The sequence below is a fragment of the Hemitrygon akajei genome, chromosome 12 (assembly GCF_048418815.1).
Source record: "Hemitrygon akajei chromosome 12, sHemAka1.3, whole genome shotgun sequence".
NCBI lineage: Eukaryota > Metazoa > Chordata > Chondrichthyes > Myliobatiformes > Dasyatidae > Hemitrygon > Hemitrygon akajei.
The window spans coordinates 59,143,593-59,162,663 of NC_133135.1; the positions used below are offsets into that span (position 1 = coordinate 59,143,593).

The window sequence follows — 19,071 nt, forward strand, 5'->3', positions numbered from 1 at the left end:
ACAAAAATGATTGCATCACTTTGCAAATTTTGTGAATTCAAAACCTACTGTTCACTACTGAGACCTTACAGGCCTTGCTTTCCACACCTGCAATAGAGAACGAAACAGGATCTCTACATTTGGTGTAAAAATATTTAGTGCAACACTTCACAGACCCAGATGTAAGTTCAGGGTTTGATTCCTGCCACTGTCCATAAGGAGTTTGTATGTTCCTCCCCCTGAATGCATGGGTTTCCTCCAGATGCTCTGGTTTCATCCCACATTCCAGAGATGTACAGTTAGGGTCAGTGAGTAGTGGGCATTCTACGTCAGCACTGGAAGCACGGCAACACTTGTGGGCTGCCCAGCACAATCCTTGCTGATTTAATTTGGCAAAAATGCTGCATTTCACTGTATGTTTTAATGTACATATGACAAATAAAGCTAACATTTTGCCTTTAGTGGTTCTGTGGTCTATTAACATTGAGCAAATAAATGCTACCAAGAAAATACTTTCAACATCTTAATTTTAATAATATGCTCTGAAAACAGTTAAGACTTAAAATGCACTTTTGAGTGCCAACTCTCTTGCCTATCTTTGAAGCCTATACTCAAACTATTCAAAAGCTTAAGTTCAACACAGATTATCAAGGTGTGTAGTATATGCCTATACTTCTATTTTTCAATGCTTGTGTTATTAGCAGTGATTACATTACAAACAATAAATTGATTGTTTGATGTTTTGTGAAGTCCTCTTAAGTTGAAAGACTTTATATCCAAACACAAGTCCAAGTTCGAGTAGAAGTTAGACACTGCGAAGGCTGCACTAAGGTGAGGAGTTGAAGGCACTGAGATTATAGCAGCTGCACAAACATACTGAGGGAAGTGAAGAGAAAGTCAGTTGAGGGTGGGTTAAAAAGGCTGAAGAGAAAGTTCAGATGGTCACAGAAAGTTTTGGGCTGCTGACAATTTAAAGGTGTCATTAGGGTACATTTAAGCAGCATTGAGTATGGCCTTGGAGTCATTGGCAATGGGTATTAGGGGCTATTGAGGGCTGAATGGTCAGTAAGGATTGGAGGCTGGTTAAGGGCACCGAGGATACTATAATTTCAATCTGAGAGAACATTGGGAATTAAGAGTGGCAAGATGGCGCCAGTGAACAATGCAACCAAGGACAATATTCTGCTGACAGTTCATGAATCTACTTATTTTACTACTACTTCTTTCAAATATGATTCTACTGCTAAGCTGTGTGCAATTGGAACTTGTGATCTACAAGCCAAAGAGTTTCGGCCTGAAATGTCGACTGTACTCTTTTCCTAGATTTTGCCTGGCCTGCTGAGTTCCTCCAGGATTTTGTGTGAATTGTTCGGATTTCCAGCATCTGCTGATTTTCTCATTTGTGATTTGAGTTACATTTTGATGGTGTGTTCTTGGGTTGATCGAGCAATCTGGCACTTTGCTGTCACTAAGGGAGTTCACTGAGGTTTGGAGCTGAGCGTGCAGCCTGGAGGCCAGGAAAAAAGGAGACAGGCCTCAAGCTGATGATCAATTCCATTGTTTCTCTCTGACTGAGGTGTCAAGAGCACGAGCCTATTATTGACTCCATTGCTTCTCTCTGACTGAGCATCGAGCAAGTTTGAAGTCAATGAAGACAAGAGCAGAGGATGGGTGGGTGTTCATGGCTGCATTTGACTGGTCTTCCTCTCTCTCTCTCTCTCTCTCTCTCGCTAGCTGCTGTTGGAGGAAAGTGCTGGAGTCTTGAGTTCCATGTTGCAAGGATTGATTGATGAGGTTGTGAATTAATTTCAGGAGACTTTGAGGTTCATGTTGCATGTGTTCCTGGATTCTGGTTCTTCTTTATTTTTGCTGTTTCTGAGTGGTTTGATCTGGGTTATCGATGCAGACTCCGGCGCTTCAGTGAAGACTGGCCCTGCAACCTGCATTGGCTAGTGGTGCGACACTGAACTGAACTAATCTGAATACTACTGGACTCCTGGTTTGATGTTTGATATTCTACATGTTCTCTGCTTGCTTTCTGCTGTGGAATGCTGTGGAATACTGCGGAGGAGTAGTCGGGATGATTTCTAAGGTGGTGATGGAAATATTAAGGATAGTACAAGGATATTGAACTAGGAATGGTATTGAGCTGGTATATTTAGTAGGCTTCTGTGCACATTGTGTGATGCAGGACGTGCTGATAGTGAAATAGGCCCAACACATCCTTGTCAAACAAGTTAGCTAATAGCTGGTCTCATTTGCCTGCATTTAGCCCATATTTCTTTAAACCTTTCCTATGTGTGTACCTATCCAAATGTCTTTGAAACATTGTAATTCTACCAGCCTTTACCACCTCTTCTACCAAGTCATTCAATTTATTCAGCACAGTCTATGTGGAAAAACTTGCCTCTCAGTTCCACTTTAAGTTTTTTTCCCCCTGTCACTTTCAGCCTATGCCTTCTAGTTTAGTCTCTCCTACCCTGGGAAAAATACAGTAGCCCTTCACTTTATCCATGTGCCATGATTTTATAAACCTTTATAAGGTCACACTTCAGTCTCCTTTTACTCTGGGGAAAACAGACCTAGCTTATCTAGTCTTGCCTTATAACTCAAGCCTTCCAGTCCCAGTAACACCCTTGTGAGTCTTTTCTGCACTCTCTCTATATTCTTGCATATTGAGGATCATATAGGGCAATTGAAAGTCTTGTGATGCCTGGTGTTGAGAATATTCAGGGTAGTGGCTTTGAGGGGTTGTGATGGGAACACTAAGATGGAAGATTTTTTGGGGAATATACTGTGGATGATTGAACACAGAACATTACATCACAGTACAGGCTGATGTTGTTCTTCAGCCCATGATGTTGTACTGACCTTGTAAGCTACTTTAAGGTCTTCCTTCCATTTTTCTATCAACCATATGTCTATCTAGGAGTTTCTTAAATGTCCTTAATGTATCTGCCTCTACCACTACCCCTGGCAGGCTGTTTCATGTACCCACCACTCTGTATTTTTAAAAAAACTTACCTTTGACATTCCTCCTATATGTTCTTTCAATCTCCTTAAAATTTTGCCCTGTCATATTAGCCACTGGAAAATGTCTCTGGCTATCCACTTGATCCAAGCCTCTATCAAATCACCTCCTTCACTCTAAAAAGTCCTAGCCCACCCAACCTATCTTCCTAAAGCAAGTTCTCTAATCCAGGCAGCATCCTGGTAAATTTCCTCCAAAGCTTCCACATCCTCCCTATAATGAGGTGTGCAGAACTGAACACAATACTCCAAGTTTTGTGTAACTGGGGTTTTATAGAACTCAATTCCTCAATGACTGAAGGCCTTCTTAACAACCCTGTCAACTTGTGCAGCAACTTTGAAGGATCTATCGACAAGGACCCTATGGAGGGTTGCTCCACACTGCTAAGAATCCTACCGTTAACCCTGTATTCTGCCTTCAAATTCAACCTTTGAGAGTGAACCACTTCATTCTTTTCTGGGGTGAATTCCATCTGCCACTTCTCAGACTAGCTCTGCATCCTGTCAATGTCCCATGTAACACTATCCCCAACTCCACCAACCTTGGTAATAGTAATATAAAAGTTTCCTAACTCACCCTTCCACTTCCTCATCCACGTCATTTACAAAAATCACTAAGAGCAGGAATCCCAGAACACCACTAAGTCACAGAACAGCAGGAAGAATATACTCCATTTACTACTGGCCTTTGCCTTCTCTAAGCAAGCGTATTCTAAATCTACACAGCCAAGTCTCCCTGGGTCCCTTGCTCCCTGACCTTCTGAATGCGTGTATCTTAGGGAACCTTATTAAGTGCCTTGCATATACACCACATCCACTGCTCTATCTTCTTCAAAGTGCTTGGTCACATCCTCAAAAGAATTCAATCAGGCTCATAAGGTATAACTTGTCCCTCACAAAGCTATACTGACTATCGCTAATCAGACTATGCTTTCGGACTTTTTTTTTAGGGGATAGGTATTTAAGGTGATTTTATGCAGAATTATCATTGAAGATAGTTTTGTGCAGCATCAAAAGCACTAATCGTCATGTGATTTCTGGGATAGACATAAGTGATGGGGTGGAGTGTGGTACTTCATAAGAAGGTATTACGTGAATTCAGGAGTTGTACTGATAGTGATTTTGGAGGAGGGTCAAGTAGATTTTAGTGGCTGTATTTTGCTTTTAGGGAGCTAATTTTTATGCTGAAGGTATTTAGATTGTTCTATGAGTAGCGATAACAAGGTTTTTTTGAAGAGTGGGTATATGGAGCCAGTGATCATTAATGGAGAATGTGTGGAGCAGGTTAAGACCTACAAGTATCTGGGAGTACAGTTAGATGAGAAGCTAGACTGGACTGCCAACACAGATGCCTTGTGCAGGAAGGCACAGAGTCGACTGTACTTCCTTAGAAGGTTGGCGTCATTCAATGTCTGTAGTGAGATGCTGAAGATGTTCTATAGGTCAGATGTGGAGAGCGCCCTCTTCTTTGTGGTGGCGTGTTGGGGAGGAAGCATTAAGAAGAGGGACGCCTCACGTCTTAATAAGCTGGTAAGGAAGGCGGGCTCTGTCGTGGGCAAAGTACTGGAGAGTTTAACATCGGTAGCTGAGCGAAGGGCGCTGAGTAGGCTACGGTCAATTATGGAAAACTCTGAACATCCTCTACATAGCACCATCCAGAGACAGAGAAGCAGTTTCAGCAACAGGTTACTATCGATGCAATGCTCCTCAGACAGGATGAAGAGGTCAATACTCCCCAATGCCATTAGGCTTTACAATTCAACCGCCAGGACTTAAGAACTTTTTAAAAGCTATTATTAATGCTTTTTGAGATAGTGATTTAGATGCATATCATATTTTTTTACTGAGTTAAGTATTGTATGTAATTAGTTTTGCTACAACAAGTGTATGGGACATTGGAAAAAAGTTGAATTTCCCCATGGGGATGAATAAAGTATCTATCTATCTATCTATCAGGAGGGGGTACTTTGGAGGGTATTTGGATTTAGTTAAGGAATTATTAAGGATGTTCTTTGGGGATTGTGTTAATGAAAGTTTTACTGAAGTGGGGTGTGGATGATGCCTTGTTTCAAACTGTTGCTCCTCCAGTAAGCATCTCTGATTCCCAGTCCAGACCGTGATCAACCTCACTGTAAACCGAGAATGACGCAGAAGGTGGTTATTCGGCCGACTGGTTCCAAGCTGGGTCCTAGCTTCATTTCCCTGTAGCCAAGCGACTTATTCTCTCTACAAATGCCCAATAACTCCCCTTAAGTCTCTTGCCCTTAACCTGCCACAGAGAGGTGATTTGCAGGCTCCAAGTAACCCACCAACCAGACTTCGAGATCTGAGAGAAAGTCGGTCCTGTTTGACATCTCAAGCATTTTTATCGACAGTTATATAGACTTCCGCGGCATTTTGCAAGAAACCGCTTCTCATATTCGCAGCCAACAGTAGAGGTGCGGTTCAACCCTTGCTCGACGCTGGCCCGAGTAGTGCACTCACCAAACAGCGACTGACAATCGCCTCTCTCCACGGACCGAAGGTCAGACGATCGGGTACCGGAAGTATTGTTCTGGTTGCCAGGTGACGAGTCAGCTTCTTTCCCCACGTGCGACTCTGCCCCCTGCTGGTCGCAGGCCATCACTGTTGCTCAGGGGACTCAAAAAACACGGTAGACATCAAAACTTCAATTTTCATTACACTCAGAAACTGAGCCTCCGTCCTCCAATTAATTTGATTGCTGTCATCAACTTCGAACCAGAGAATCTCCAGAATCTAAATAACGTCCCATCAAGTAAGGTAAACAAGAAATCATGTGTGAAGTATATTTGCCACAGAATTGCTAAGGTGTCAATGCGTTTTAGATAGATATATAGAAAAGTAGAGACTTTATTGATCCCAAAGGAAATGACAGTGTCACAGTAAGTAAGAAAGAATACAAAATAAATTAACTTATGCAGTCTAACAATAGGGGTGCAGGTTATCACTTCCCGGCTAAAGGTTGACTCATGATAGAGCCTAATGGCCGAGATTAAGAATGCCATCATTAATTAGGCGCTCTTTGGAGCAGCGCGGTTGTCATAGTCATTACTAAAAGTGTGCCTCTGTTCAGCCAAGGTGGCATGCAGAGGGTGAGAAACATTGGCTAGAATTGCCAGGATTCTCCGTAAGGTCCTTACTGAGACCTAACATTAGCAAATTTGCCGATGACACAAAGCTGGGTGGCAGTGTGAAATGTCAGGAGGATGTTATGAGAATGCAGGGTGACTTGGACAGGTTGGGTGAGTGGGCAAATGTATGGCAGATGCAGTTTAATGTGGATAAATGTGAGGTTATCCACTTTGGTGGCAAGAACAGGAAGGCAGATTACTATCTAAATGGAGTCAAGTTAGGAAAAGGGGAAGTACAACGAGATCTAGGTGTTCTCATACATCAGTCAATGAAAGCAAGCATGCAGGTACAGCAGGCAGTGAAGAAAGTTAATGGCATGCTGGCCTTTATAACAAGAGGAATTGAGTATAGGAGTAAAGAGGTCCTTCTGCAGCTGTACAGGGCCCTGGTGAAACCCCACCTGGAGTATTGTGTGCAATTTTGGTCTCCAAATTTGAGGAAGGACATTCTTGCTATTGAGGGAGTGCAGCGTAGGTTCACAAGGTTAATTCCTGGAATGGCGGGACTGTCATATGTTGAAAGATTGGAGTGACTGGGCTTGTATACACTGGAATTTAGAAGGATGAGAGGGGATCTGATTGAAACATATAAGATTATTAAGGGATTGGACACACTGGAGGCAGGAAGCATGTTTCCGCTGATGGGTGAGTCCAGAACTAGAGGGCACAGTTTAAGAATAAGGGGTAGGCCATTTAGAACAGAGATGCGGAAAAACTTTTTCACCCAGAGAGTGGTGGATATGTGGAATGCTCTGCCCCAGAAGGCAGTGGAGGCCAAGTCTCTGGATGCATTCAAGAGAGAGTTAGATAGAGCTCTTATAGATAGTGGGGTCAAGGGATATGGGGAGCAGGCAGTAACGGGGTACTGATTGTGTATGATCAGCCATGATCACAGTGAATGGCGGTGCTGGCTAGAAGGGCCGAATGGCCTACTCCTGCACCTACTGTCTATTGTCTATTGTCCTTTTTCTACCACAGCCACCAGTGTATCCAGTTTGACTCCTGTAACAGAGTTAGACATTCCGATCAGTTTATTGAGTCTGTTGGCATCACCCGTGTTGATGCCATTGCCCCAGCACACCACTGCATAAAAGATTGTACTGGTGACAACAGACTGGTAGAACATGTGAAGGTTTTCTTGATCAGACAAATGCTGGAGTTGCCTATGATACAATTTCTTGTGAATGAATGATTTATACAAAGTGAAGAATTTTTTAAAAAGCAACAGAAAATGTTGACACCATGACCTAAAAATGTCCCAAACTGCAACTGAGAAACTGCTCAGTTCCAGGAATTTAACACCACAATAAGGACACATGTACACACCTGTATATTTCTAAGTCAGGATGGTGTGTGACAATGAAGTCATTGTTTTTGTTTGCAAAAGTGACCAAAAGAATTGATAAGGGCAGGACAGCGGGTGTCTACCAGGATTTCACAAGGCTTTGGACAAAGTCGCACATGGTAGACTGGTCCAGAAAGTTAGAATACACAGGATCCAAGGTAAACTAGCCAATTTGGTTTGATGGTATGGGGCAGAGGGTGGTGTGGAAGGTTTTTTATATTCAATGCTTTATAGTGGTGTTCCTCGGGAATTAGTGTTCAGTCTCCTGCTGCTTGCCATGTATTGATAATTCGGTTGAGAATGTAGTGGCATAATGACAGTCTGTCATACGGGGGGTGTTGGGAGCGTACCCAAATGCAAGACACAGACACTGAACTACCAGGAACAGGACTAGGCATGAAAAGGAAGCAGAGGAAGAGAGGAAGAAAAGACACTGGACATGACACCGGCCTCGGGTGAGACAAGGCTCCGGGCCTGGGCTAGGACCTGACTAGGATAGGGAACCAGGACATGGAACTGGGGACTAGGAGCCTGGGCTTGGACTCCGAGCCAGAGACTGGACAAGGACCCAGAACCTGGGTCTTGACTCAGGCTCGGACTCCAGAACCCGGCTCAGACAAGACGTGGCTACAGGACGAGGAGAGGCACAGGACTGTACGTGAGACTCCTGGACAAGGGAACCCCAGCACAGGACAAGGGAACCCCAGCACCAGGCTGGGCAAGGTACTCCTTTACTGGGCGAGGCACATGGACATGACGAGGACACAGCCTACAGAGAGACAGGGACATGGAACACAGAGCCGGGACCCCTCCTTGGATACAGGACGTAGGGCTGGGACTCATTACACAGAACACCAAACAATGACGAGGACGACGAGACAGTTCCCAACGCTAGGTAGCATCAAAACGGCCAGACCTACCTAGCGAAGGTGTGGACATGGAGAGGCAGTTCCCAACAGGGCGAGGCTCCAGGCAGAGGCGAGGCGAGGCGAGGCTCCAGGCAGAGGCGAGGCGAGGCTAGGCTCCAGGCAGAGGCGAGGCAAGGCGAGGCTAGGCTCCAGGCAGAGGCGAGGCAAGGCGAGGCTAGGCTCCAGGCAGAGGCGAGGCAAGGCGAGGCTAGGCTCCAGGCAGAGGCGAGGCGAGGCGAGGCGAGGCTAGGCTCCAGGCAGAGGCAAGGCGAGGCTAGGCTCCAGGCAGAGGCGAGGCGAGGCTCCAGGCGCAGGCGGGGCGAGGCTCCAGGCGCAGGCGAGTCAAGGCAAGGCAAGACTCCAGGCAGGAAGGTGAAAGGAAGGGATACAGACAGGGGTTTGGACAGGAACAATCCAGCAGCCAGAAGCTAAATCCTGAAGCTACTTATGAGCCCGCCCAAACAAGAATCAGGTGCCTCAACAGAAACTGGGGAAACCTGGAAAACCTGGAATAAGGAGCATGGACCGGACCATGAACCGGAATGCAGGTTTCACGGACCAGACCATGACACAGTGAGCTTGTTGATGACACCGAAATGGGGGGTATAGTGGACAGTGAAGGTTCTCTAAGGTTAGAACAGGATATGGATCAACTGGGAAAATAGGCAAGGGACTGGTAGATGGAATTTAACTGAAAATGTGAAGCAAGATATTCAAACCAGAGCAGAACATATACAATGAATGGCAGAGTCTTGGAGTGCTGTTGAACACTTTAGGTACAGGTACACAGTTCCTTGAAAGTGGCAATACAGACAGGCAGGATGATGAAGAAGGTGTGGCATATCAGCCAAGGCACTGAGTACAGGAATTGGGATATTACAGTTGTATAGATTGTTAGTTAGTTTTCACTTGGAGCGTTCTGGTCACCACACCTAGGAAAAATGTGGTTAATCTGGAAAAGGTGCAGAAAAGATCAAGAACGTTGTTGCACAGATTGGAGGGCCTGAGTTATAAGGAGAGATCTGGGTCACCTAAAGCATGCTGAGCAGTTTGATGACCCTTTCTCCCACCTTCCATTCTCCTTTTCCTCTTGGACAGTCTACTCTGGCCTTCTGCCTGCTCTGGATCTTTTCATCTCTTACTGCCAATAGGACATCAACAGTCTCAGTCATTTTATCCAACCTCAGCTCCTCTGAATGCATTGCCCTTCACTCTCTCTGTACCTATTTTAACTTCACTATCAAACCCACTGACAAAGGTGGTGTTGTTGTAGACTAGCATCTACCTCGCTGAGGTTAGATGGCCAAACTCAGATATCACCTCTTGCCGCTTAAATAATACCCTACAAAAAAGGATCAGGCAGCATCAATCTCATCACTTCTGGAGATCTCTCATGTACTGCCACCAGCCTTATAGTTCCTGCACACCCCACTGCTTGTTTCCAGCTCCTACCCAAGATCCATAATCCTAACCATCCCAGTAGGCCCATTGTTACGGCGTGCTCCTGCCCACTGATTTTCCCTTCTCTCAGTTCCTCTGCCTCTGCCACATCTGTTCTCAGGACGAGGCTTTCTATTCCTGAACTCTGAGATGTTCCCTTTTCTTTTTCAGAAAACAGGGTTTCCCATCACCGCTTTTGAGACTGTCCTCTCATCTCCTCCATTTCCCTTGTCCTCACCTACCACGCCATGTGCCTCCAATGATGTGATAACCAACAATTCATTGATCGCAACTTCCACCATCTCTAACAGAATCCTACCATCAGGCACATCTTTCACTCCTTCCCCTACCCCATTTTGCTTTCTTCGGAGATTGCTGTCTACGTAACTCACTCAGCCCTCTCCACTGATCTGCCTCCCTGCACTTATTCCTGCAAGTGTGGCAAGCACTGCACCTACAAAGCTTTGTGACTAATATCAGTGTCTAGAGTAAACATTAAAAAAGGGAAGAAAATCAGGAAGAAAGGGGAATCATAATATTTTTGTGTTGGAGATTCATCTCTGGAGACAACTTATCTTCTGATGCCTATTATAAACCTACAGACTCTCACGGCTACCTGGACTTTACCTCTTCCTATCCTGTTCCTTGTAAAAACGCCATCCCCTTCTCTGAATTCCTCCTTCTCTGCTGCATCTGCTCTCAGAATGAGGCTTTTCATTCTAGAATGAAGGAAATCCACCATCGATGCTGCCCTCAACCGCATCTCCTCCATTTCACACACATTTGCTTTAACCCCATCTTCCCACCACCCTACCAGGGATAGGGTTCCTCTTGTCCTCACCTACCACCCCACCAGCCTCCGCATCCAGCACATAATTCTCCACAACTTCCGCCATCTCCAATGGGATCCCACCACCAAGCGCATCCTCCCCCCCCCCCCCAACTTTCTGCTTTCCCCAGAGATCGCTCTGTATGCGGCTCCCTTGTCTATTTGTCCCTCCCCACTGATCTCCCTCCTGGCACTTATCCTCGCAAGTGGAACAGGTGCTACACCTGCCCCTACACCTCCTCCCTCACTACCATTCAGGGCCCCAAACAGTCCTTCCAAGTGAGGCGACACTTCACTTGTGAGTGTTGTTGGGGTCATATACTGTGTCTGGTGATCCCAGTGTGAACATCAATTTCTGTCCCCCCCCCTTCACTACTCCCCATCCCCTTATCTCCTTGTCTGCTCATCTCCCCCTCTGGTGCTCCTTTTCTTTCTTACATGGCTTTCTCTTCTCTCCTATTGGACTCCCCCTTTTCCAGCCCTGTATCTCTTTCACCAATCAGCTTACCAGCTGTTTGCTTCATCCCTCCTCCTCCCAGTTTCACCTATCACCTTGTGTTTCTCTCTCCCCTGCTCCACCTTTTAAATCTACTCCTCGGCTTCTTTTCTCCAGTCCTGCTGAAGGGTCTCGACCCGACTGTACTTTTTTTTTCCATAGTTGCTGCCTGGCCTGCTGAGTTCCTCCAGCATTTTGTGTGTGTTGTTTGGATTTCCAGCATCTGCGGAGTTCGTGTTATTTTTTGTGTTGTTATTTTGAGTGGGTCATAGTTGTATAACATTGAAATGAACACTTGGTACCACCACATCCATATTGACCTTTTTGCCTATCTACTGATCCCATTTAGGGCCTTCTCTGCCTTGTTATTTAAGTGTCTGATGAAATGCTTCTTTAAATATAATAATTGTTATCATTCCACCACCATCACTGGCAATGTATTCCAGATATCAACTACACTTGTGTAAAAGTTTGTCCCTTAGATCCCCTTTGATACTCCTTGCTCACACCCTAAGCCTTTGCCTTCTTGTTTTCAATACCCTACCATGGTAATAAGATTCTGATTATGTACCCTATCTATGCCTCTCATGATCTAACATTGTTCTATCAACCTCCCTCACTTAAGGGAAAACAAGCCCAACCTATTTAATCTCTTCCGTCAATCTAGGCAACATATTGGTGAATCTCCTCTGCGTTCCTTCAGAATAAAATCCTTTTTATAGTGTGTAAATCAGTATGGTCCTCTATACTCAAGTTTTTGATAGAAGACTTGAGAACAAAGAAAATAGGAGCTAAAGTCGGTCTTTTGATCTTTCAAGACTGCTGCACCGTTCATTTCGTTTGTAGATAATTGCCCTAAACCTCAAATCCTTTTCTCTGTGCCAATTTTACATAGCTCTCAGTTCTCCAATCTTTCAAAAATGTATTCCCTTGAAATAATGAGCATTGTGGCCTCCACAACCTGCTGGTTTAGAAAATTTCAAAGTTACACCATCCTCTGTGAAAAAGTCCTATGCAACTTTGTTTTAAATGACTGCCCCTTGTATCTATGCATCCTTGTCTGAGACTCGCTCACTAGTGGAAACATCTACCATTTCATATGTTCCTATGTCTTGACATTTCAATTATATCATCCTCATCCTTCTAAACTTAAAGAAACACAGAACCTTTTGTGACCGGACAATCCTCTCATCCCAGGAATCAACTTAGTTAATCTGGCCCATGTACTATGCCAGTTTATCCTTTCAAAACTGTAATGTCAAATCTGTACACAGTATTGCAGGTGCAGAGACACTATATGAATGTAACAATGCTTCACTATTTTTAGGCTCCAGTCCCTTAGAAATAAGGCCAATATGCCATTTGTATGCTTCACTGAGCTTTTCGTGTCATTCCTCACTTGTTCATTAATCACCGATTCATCTGGTGCTCAGGAAAACAAAAATGCAGGCTTCTCTAACCTCAGTGAACTGCTGTGTTGACACATAGTCAGTGCACATTAAATGCAAGCACTGAAGAGTTCATTGGATATTATACAAATTCATATTAGCAAGTAACATAAAAGTATACATTATCCAATTAAATAATATCTTTAAAACAAAAGTAATTTTAACATGCACAGTTTGCATCACCGCAAACAATGAAGAGGTGAGCAAAGGCAAGGCTGAGTCGAGGGTTGAAGCATGCAGGTGTGAGGCGAGGCTGAGGCATACTTCAGATGAAGTCGGGATGAGGTTGAAGCATATTTGAAATAAGTCAGGGCTAGCAGAGAAAAGGAGGAAAGGCAGATTAGGAACCCTTCCACCTAAACTGAGAGCGATGTTTAATTGAAAACAAAGTACACTGCAGATGCTGTGGTCAAATCTTTGTACGTTGTAAAGGTTTAGTTGATCTAAGTGCTGGGCCAATTTGGAAAGGTCGGGGCTGAAATATGGCAGCGGGGTCCAGGCCCAGAGCGTATCGACGCGACAGGGCCCAGGTCCCAGTGTGAGGAATGAACCAATGTTTGAATGATTTAAATGCTGGGCCAGGTGGTTTGAAAGGTGTCAGGACCAGAGGCAAGGGTTGGGATGGGTCTGCTTGCTGTTCTATGACACTTACTCTGCTTTTCAGTGCGCCGAGGCTGAGGCTGCTCCGGCTGCTCCAGGCTTTGTGTCTGCGGGCTCCGTGATGCTTACTGTGCTGTGTGCTGAACGGAGGCTGACACAGTGGGCCTATTCTGGACTTTGTGTCTGAGGACTCACTTTCATTCTAAATGCTATTTTCTTACTTGTATTGTTTGCATGATTTGTTTCTCTCTCTCTCTCTCTCTGCACATTGGGTGTCAGTCATTTTTTTAATAGGTTCTTTTTGGGTTTCTTGTTTTGTGGCTGCCTGTAAGGAGATGAATCTCAAGGTTGTACAAAGTCTACGTACTTTATTAATAAATGTACTTTGAACTTCTGAGTTTGCCAAGTGCATCCCTTTAACCGAACATTGCGGCCATGTGTAACCTTTTCTACCTTCATAAATATGTTGATACTTGCTGGTGGCGTATGATTCTATGATCATTTGACTACAGTATCTTGCAAAAAAATGCCTTGCTCACTGTTTTCTGAAAGGGCAATGAGAATATCTAAAGAGATGGGGAAATCCGAGTCAAGATTGAAAAATAAAGATATAATCCTATACAATATAGTGACCAGTAGTTGTGACCCTTGACAACTCAGACTGTAGCCAATTACACCATCCTTAATGCTGCACAGACCAGAATGATTATGACCCGGTGTCCCAGAAACAATGGGAGAAAATTATTGAATGAGAATGGGAAAAATGTGTATGATTTGCCAATGTCAGCTTATATTGAAATTAGCTTCAGGTCATGGCATATCCTCAGCTAATTGACAGAAATAAAATCAACTGAATTTGTAGTTAAGGTTAAAAATAATTGACCTCAGTCCCAACTTCTCATGAAAGCTATTTACAACTTAACTTTATACAGTTTACTTTGGTAAATGCAAGATCCGATGTAATTTTTCTTTTATCAATTAGTGATTTAAATTAGGAGCAACCAGTTGATAACTCCAAATTGGACAGTCTAAAGCCCAGTGGAGAAAGGAGGTGGTTTGGGCATGGGGTTAGCAACCTGATCCCGTAGTATCCTAGAGTTACAGAATTGCCAACAGAAGCTACAAAGACATCATCCCTGGGGAAATAAAGATATTCATCCAGAAGACATACGAAGTAGTGTGATGAAAGCTGCAAGTCTGTGGAAGCTACAGGACTAATCATCCTTCTATGATCCAGGACCACCACCAATAGAACATGGAACTGAAGTCGTCCAAAGAACACTTTAGGAAGCTGACACCAAGAAGATGGGCTACACCTGGGGACAACTTGAAAGATTGGCCTCGGACAAAGAACTCTGATAAGCTGTTGTTGGCAGCCTGTATCCCAGTAGGGATGATGGGCTTAACTAACTTATTAACTAACAATTAGTTGACAAGTGCCCCAGTAGATCTTAAATACTATTCATCTTACCATATAGAAAATTATTCATTCAAAAATATCACTAGATTTTCAGATGGAAGATAGTGCATAGATTAATATGCAATCATGCTGATCAACTGTGATAGTTACTTACTGATTTGCTTGAGGTTTTTAATGGGTAGGTTACTGAGAATTTCAAATAGTAACTAGAACTAATCCAACATTTTTTGTTAATGAGCAAAGAAAACTTAATAGTACTTTCAATGCTACTCTGTCAACATAATTTGTTGAAAGTGTCTGAATATCAGTGGAATTTTGTGTTTATAGATCTAACAGGAGTTGAGAAAGTGTTTTGACCTTGCTCCCTTTCCCAAATATGTTGACATCACAACTATAGCTCTGTTAATGGTGATTGCTGCACACTTTATTCATGTGACACTTTACAGCATATGTTGGCAGTCTAGATCATTTTTCACTTGATGTATCCTACTGAGACTTCAACTGACTACTCTGTGCACTCTTTTCTACAATGGACTTTGTTCTCTTAAACTCAACTTTGACTATAGAACTCAACCAATTCCCCTCCATTAACCTGCTTCCGAGTGTAATAATCGGGGCGCTATGGTGGTGTAGCAGTTAGTGCGACATTGTTACAGTTCCGGGCATTCCAGAATTCGGAGTTTAATTCCAGCGCTGTTCTGTAAGGAGTCTGTATGTCCTCTCCGTGGAATGTATGTGTTTCCCCGTGTGCTCCGGTTTCCTCCCACAGTTAAAAGGTGTACTGGGCAGGTTAATTGGTCATTGTAAATTGTCTTGTGATTAAGTTAGGGTTATTCAGGTTTATTGGGAGTTGCTGGGGCAGCATGGCTCAAAGGGCTTGAACGGCCGACTCTGCGCAATACATAAATAAATTTGGTGATAAGTTCAAATGTTCAAACTTTATTTCTTTAGAGTTTTAAGAACTTTTATTTTCCCTTTTGAATTGTATTTGAAATTTCTTAGATTGAATGTCTTGCTTTCTGGAGTTGCCCTGTGTTTTGGGATTTAATCTTACCAAAAGACAGAAGCAAAGTTAGGCCATTTGGCCCATCAAGTCTTCTCCACTATTCAATCATGGCTGATGCTTTTTTTCTACACTTCAGCCCCACCACCCACCCTTCTCTCTCTAACCTTTGATGCTGTGTCCAATCAAGAACCTATCAATCTCTGCCTTAAATACACCCAAAGACCTGGCCTCCACAACTGCCTGTGGTTAAAAAATTCCTCAGATTCTCCATCCTCTGGCTAAAGGAATTTCTTTGCATCTCTGTTTAAATGGACACCCTTCGATCCTCAGGCTGTGCCCTTTTGTCCTAGACTTCCCTACCATGGGAAACATCCTTTCAACATCTACTCTGTCTAAACCTTTCACATACAAAAAGTTTCAATGTGATTCCCCCCCCATCCTTCTAAATTCCAATGAGTTCAGACCCAGAGCCATCAAACATTCCTTGTATGATAATTCTTTCATTCCCAGAATCATCCTTGTGAACCCCCTCTGAACCCTCTCCAATGCCAGCACATCTTTTCTTAGATAATGAGCCCAAAACAATACTCAAAGTGAAGCCTCACCAGTGCCTTATAAAGCCTCAGCATCACATCCCTGCTCTTGTATTCTAGACCTCTTGAAATGAGTGCCAAGATTGCATTTGCTTTCCGCACCACCAGCAGGTTAACCTTTAGGGGTGTTCTGGACAAAAAATCCCAAGTCCCTTTGCATCTCAGATTTTTGGATTTTCTATCCATTTAGAAAATAGCCTGCACATTTATTTCTACTACCAAGTGAATGACCATGCATTTTCCAACATTGTATTTCATTTGCCACTTTCTTGCCCATTCTCCTAATCTGTCTAAGTCCTTCTGTAGCCTACCTGTTTCCTCAACACTTCCTGCTCTCCCACCAATCTTCATTATCATCTGCAAACTTGGCAACAAAGCCATCTATTCCATCATCTAAATCATTGATATACAGCATAAAAAGAAGTGGTTTCAACACAGACCCCCACTAGTCATTGGCAGCCAACCAGAAAAGGATCCTTTTATTCCCACTGACTGCCTCCTGCCAATCAGCCTCTAACTATGCCAGTAACTTTCCTGTGATGCCATGGGCTCTTAACTTGGTAAGCAGCCTCATGTGTGGCACCCTGTCACAGGCCTTCTGAAAGTCCAAATATACAACATCCACTGATCCCCTTTATCTATCCTACTTGTAATCTCCTCAAAGAATTCCAACAGGTTCATCAGGTAAGATTTTCTCTTAAGGAAATCATGCTGACTTTGTCCTATCTTGTCCTGTGTCAGCAAGTACTCCATAACTCCATCCTTAACGATTGACTCCAACATCTTCTCAACCACTGAGGTCAGGCTAAGTGGTCAATAATTTCCTTTCTACTACCCTCCTCCTTTCTTAAAGAGTGGAGTGACATTTGCAATCTTTCAGTCCTCTGGCACCATGCCAGAGTCCAATAACTTTTGAAAGATCATTACCAATGCCTCCACAGAGCCGTAGGGTGCAGCTCATCAGGTCCAGGTGACTTCAGTACCCTGAGGTCTTTCAGATTTTTGAGCACCTTCTCCCTTGTAATAGTAACTGCACCCACTTCTATTCCCTCACACCCTTCAACATCTGGCACGCTGCTAGTGTCTTCCACAGTGACGACTGATGCAAAATCCTCATTTACTTCATCAACCATCTCCTTGTCCCCTGTTATTTCCCCAGCCTCATTTTCTAGTGGTCCTCTATCCACTCTCATCTCTTTTATTTTTTACATACTTGAAAAAGCTTTTTCTATCCACTTTGATATTGTTTGCTAGCTTGCTTTCATATCTCAGCTTTTCCTTTGAATGATTCTTTTAGTTGCTCTCTGTAGGGTTTTAAAAACTTCGCAATCCTCTATCTTCCCACTAATTTTTGCTTTTTATGCCCTCTCCTTTGCTTTTGCATTAACTTTGACTTCCCTTTCAGCCACGGTGTAATATTTGGCCATTTGAGTTTTTTTTTTCTTTTTTGGAATGCTTCTATCCTGCACCTTCCTCATTTTCTCACCAGGTTTAATTGAGAACTTAACCCCAATTCAGGTTCATAATCAAGACAAAGCTTCATAAAAAAGGTGTACATCTATGATTGTGTTTATCTTTATTTGCCTTCCCTTTACAGTTCCTGGCAATATTGTACAGTTTTCACAGTTCTGATTCACTCATAGTTAAATTTAAGTTACTGATTTCAAAAAAATATCCAAATAGTTAACATTTGCAGTTGTACCAGGAAACACTAAACTTAATGTTTCCATATTTCTTTTGCTGAAGTAGGGTCAGCTTTCTTTACCACTGTCTGTGCTATAGCGTGTGTCACACAATGCTGCAGAATCTCTATGAAATTTGTTCCATTAAAATTAACAGAATGGAATTTGAGTTGGTTTTACCATGGCTGGGTGATCATAGCTACCAGATTGCCATGGATGTGGTCACTCCTGTCTTTACCTTTCTGAAACTCTTGTTCATTACTTCAGTCTTCCTCAGTCTTTCCACGGTCTTCTTGATGCTGTGTATTTCCATTTATCTCCAATTTATTTGTTTAGTCTATATTCCTCCTTTATTTCCTCACTTATTGCATTAGCATGATTGGAATTGGTGGCTTTGCACCCAGGCAAATTCATGGAGCAGGCTTTTCATCCTTCATTGATCCTTCACTGTGTGAGGGAAGGACCAGAGAGAGAATGATACGGAGAAAACTGCACAGTTGTGTATGAATATCTGAAAAAAGATTGAGGAAGGATGATTAGAGAGAAGAGTCAGAGATTACATTGATAAGGATGGGAATGATCTGGGGGAGATTATGGTGGAGATGATTGGGTGAGAAGTTTGTGGGTGAGGTACTGAGATCAGAGGATGGGAGATTAGAGTGGAAAGGTCAAAGCACAGGCATATGGAATGAGGAAAGAACTGGAGGGAGAGGGTCTGTAGATGAAATAGTAAGGCAGGTAGGAGATCTGGACTCAGAGAACTGGTGCATTAGGAAGAAAATTATAAGCAGAGGGCTGATAAATGGCTATCTGTAGTGGAAGAAAGTAAAAGGTTATTAGGCAATGAGGTGCATGGACAGATTGAAGGAGCAGCAAAGCATATTGGAATGCATTTTCCGAGATTGAGATGATAACTGAGAATGTTAAGCTAAAACCAGAAACTTGCCAAAAGGAAGAACTATCCATGATAGAACATTAATTACTACAGAACTTCTCACCTGTGGCTAGATTGGAATGATCAGGAATGCAGTATCAGAGGAGCAACCTTCATCCTTCTAAAGCTTTTATTTGTAGAATTCCTTTTAAAAATACCAACTGTCTGGGATCATGCTCACATACTCTCTGATGACAAGCAGGAGGGCT

General features: G+C 43.3%; 1 protein-coding gene across 1 annotated transcript in view; it reads right to left on the minus strand.

Annotated features, from left to right (window-relative positions):
- Window positions 1-5,598, minus strand: part of LOC140737062 (ubiquitin-conjugating enzyme E2 U-like) — a 73,358-nt gene extending 67,760 nt beyond the window's left edge. The window contains exon 1 of the mRNA XM_073063199.1: window positions 5,494-5,598. The gene's annotated coding sequence lies outside the window, so the exon portion shown is untranslated. The remainder of the gene's footprint in view (window positions 1-5,493) is intronic.
- Window positions 5,599-19,071: the final 13,473 nt, after the last annotated feature.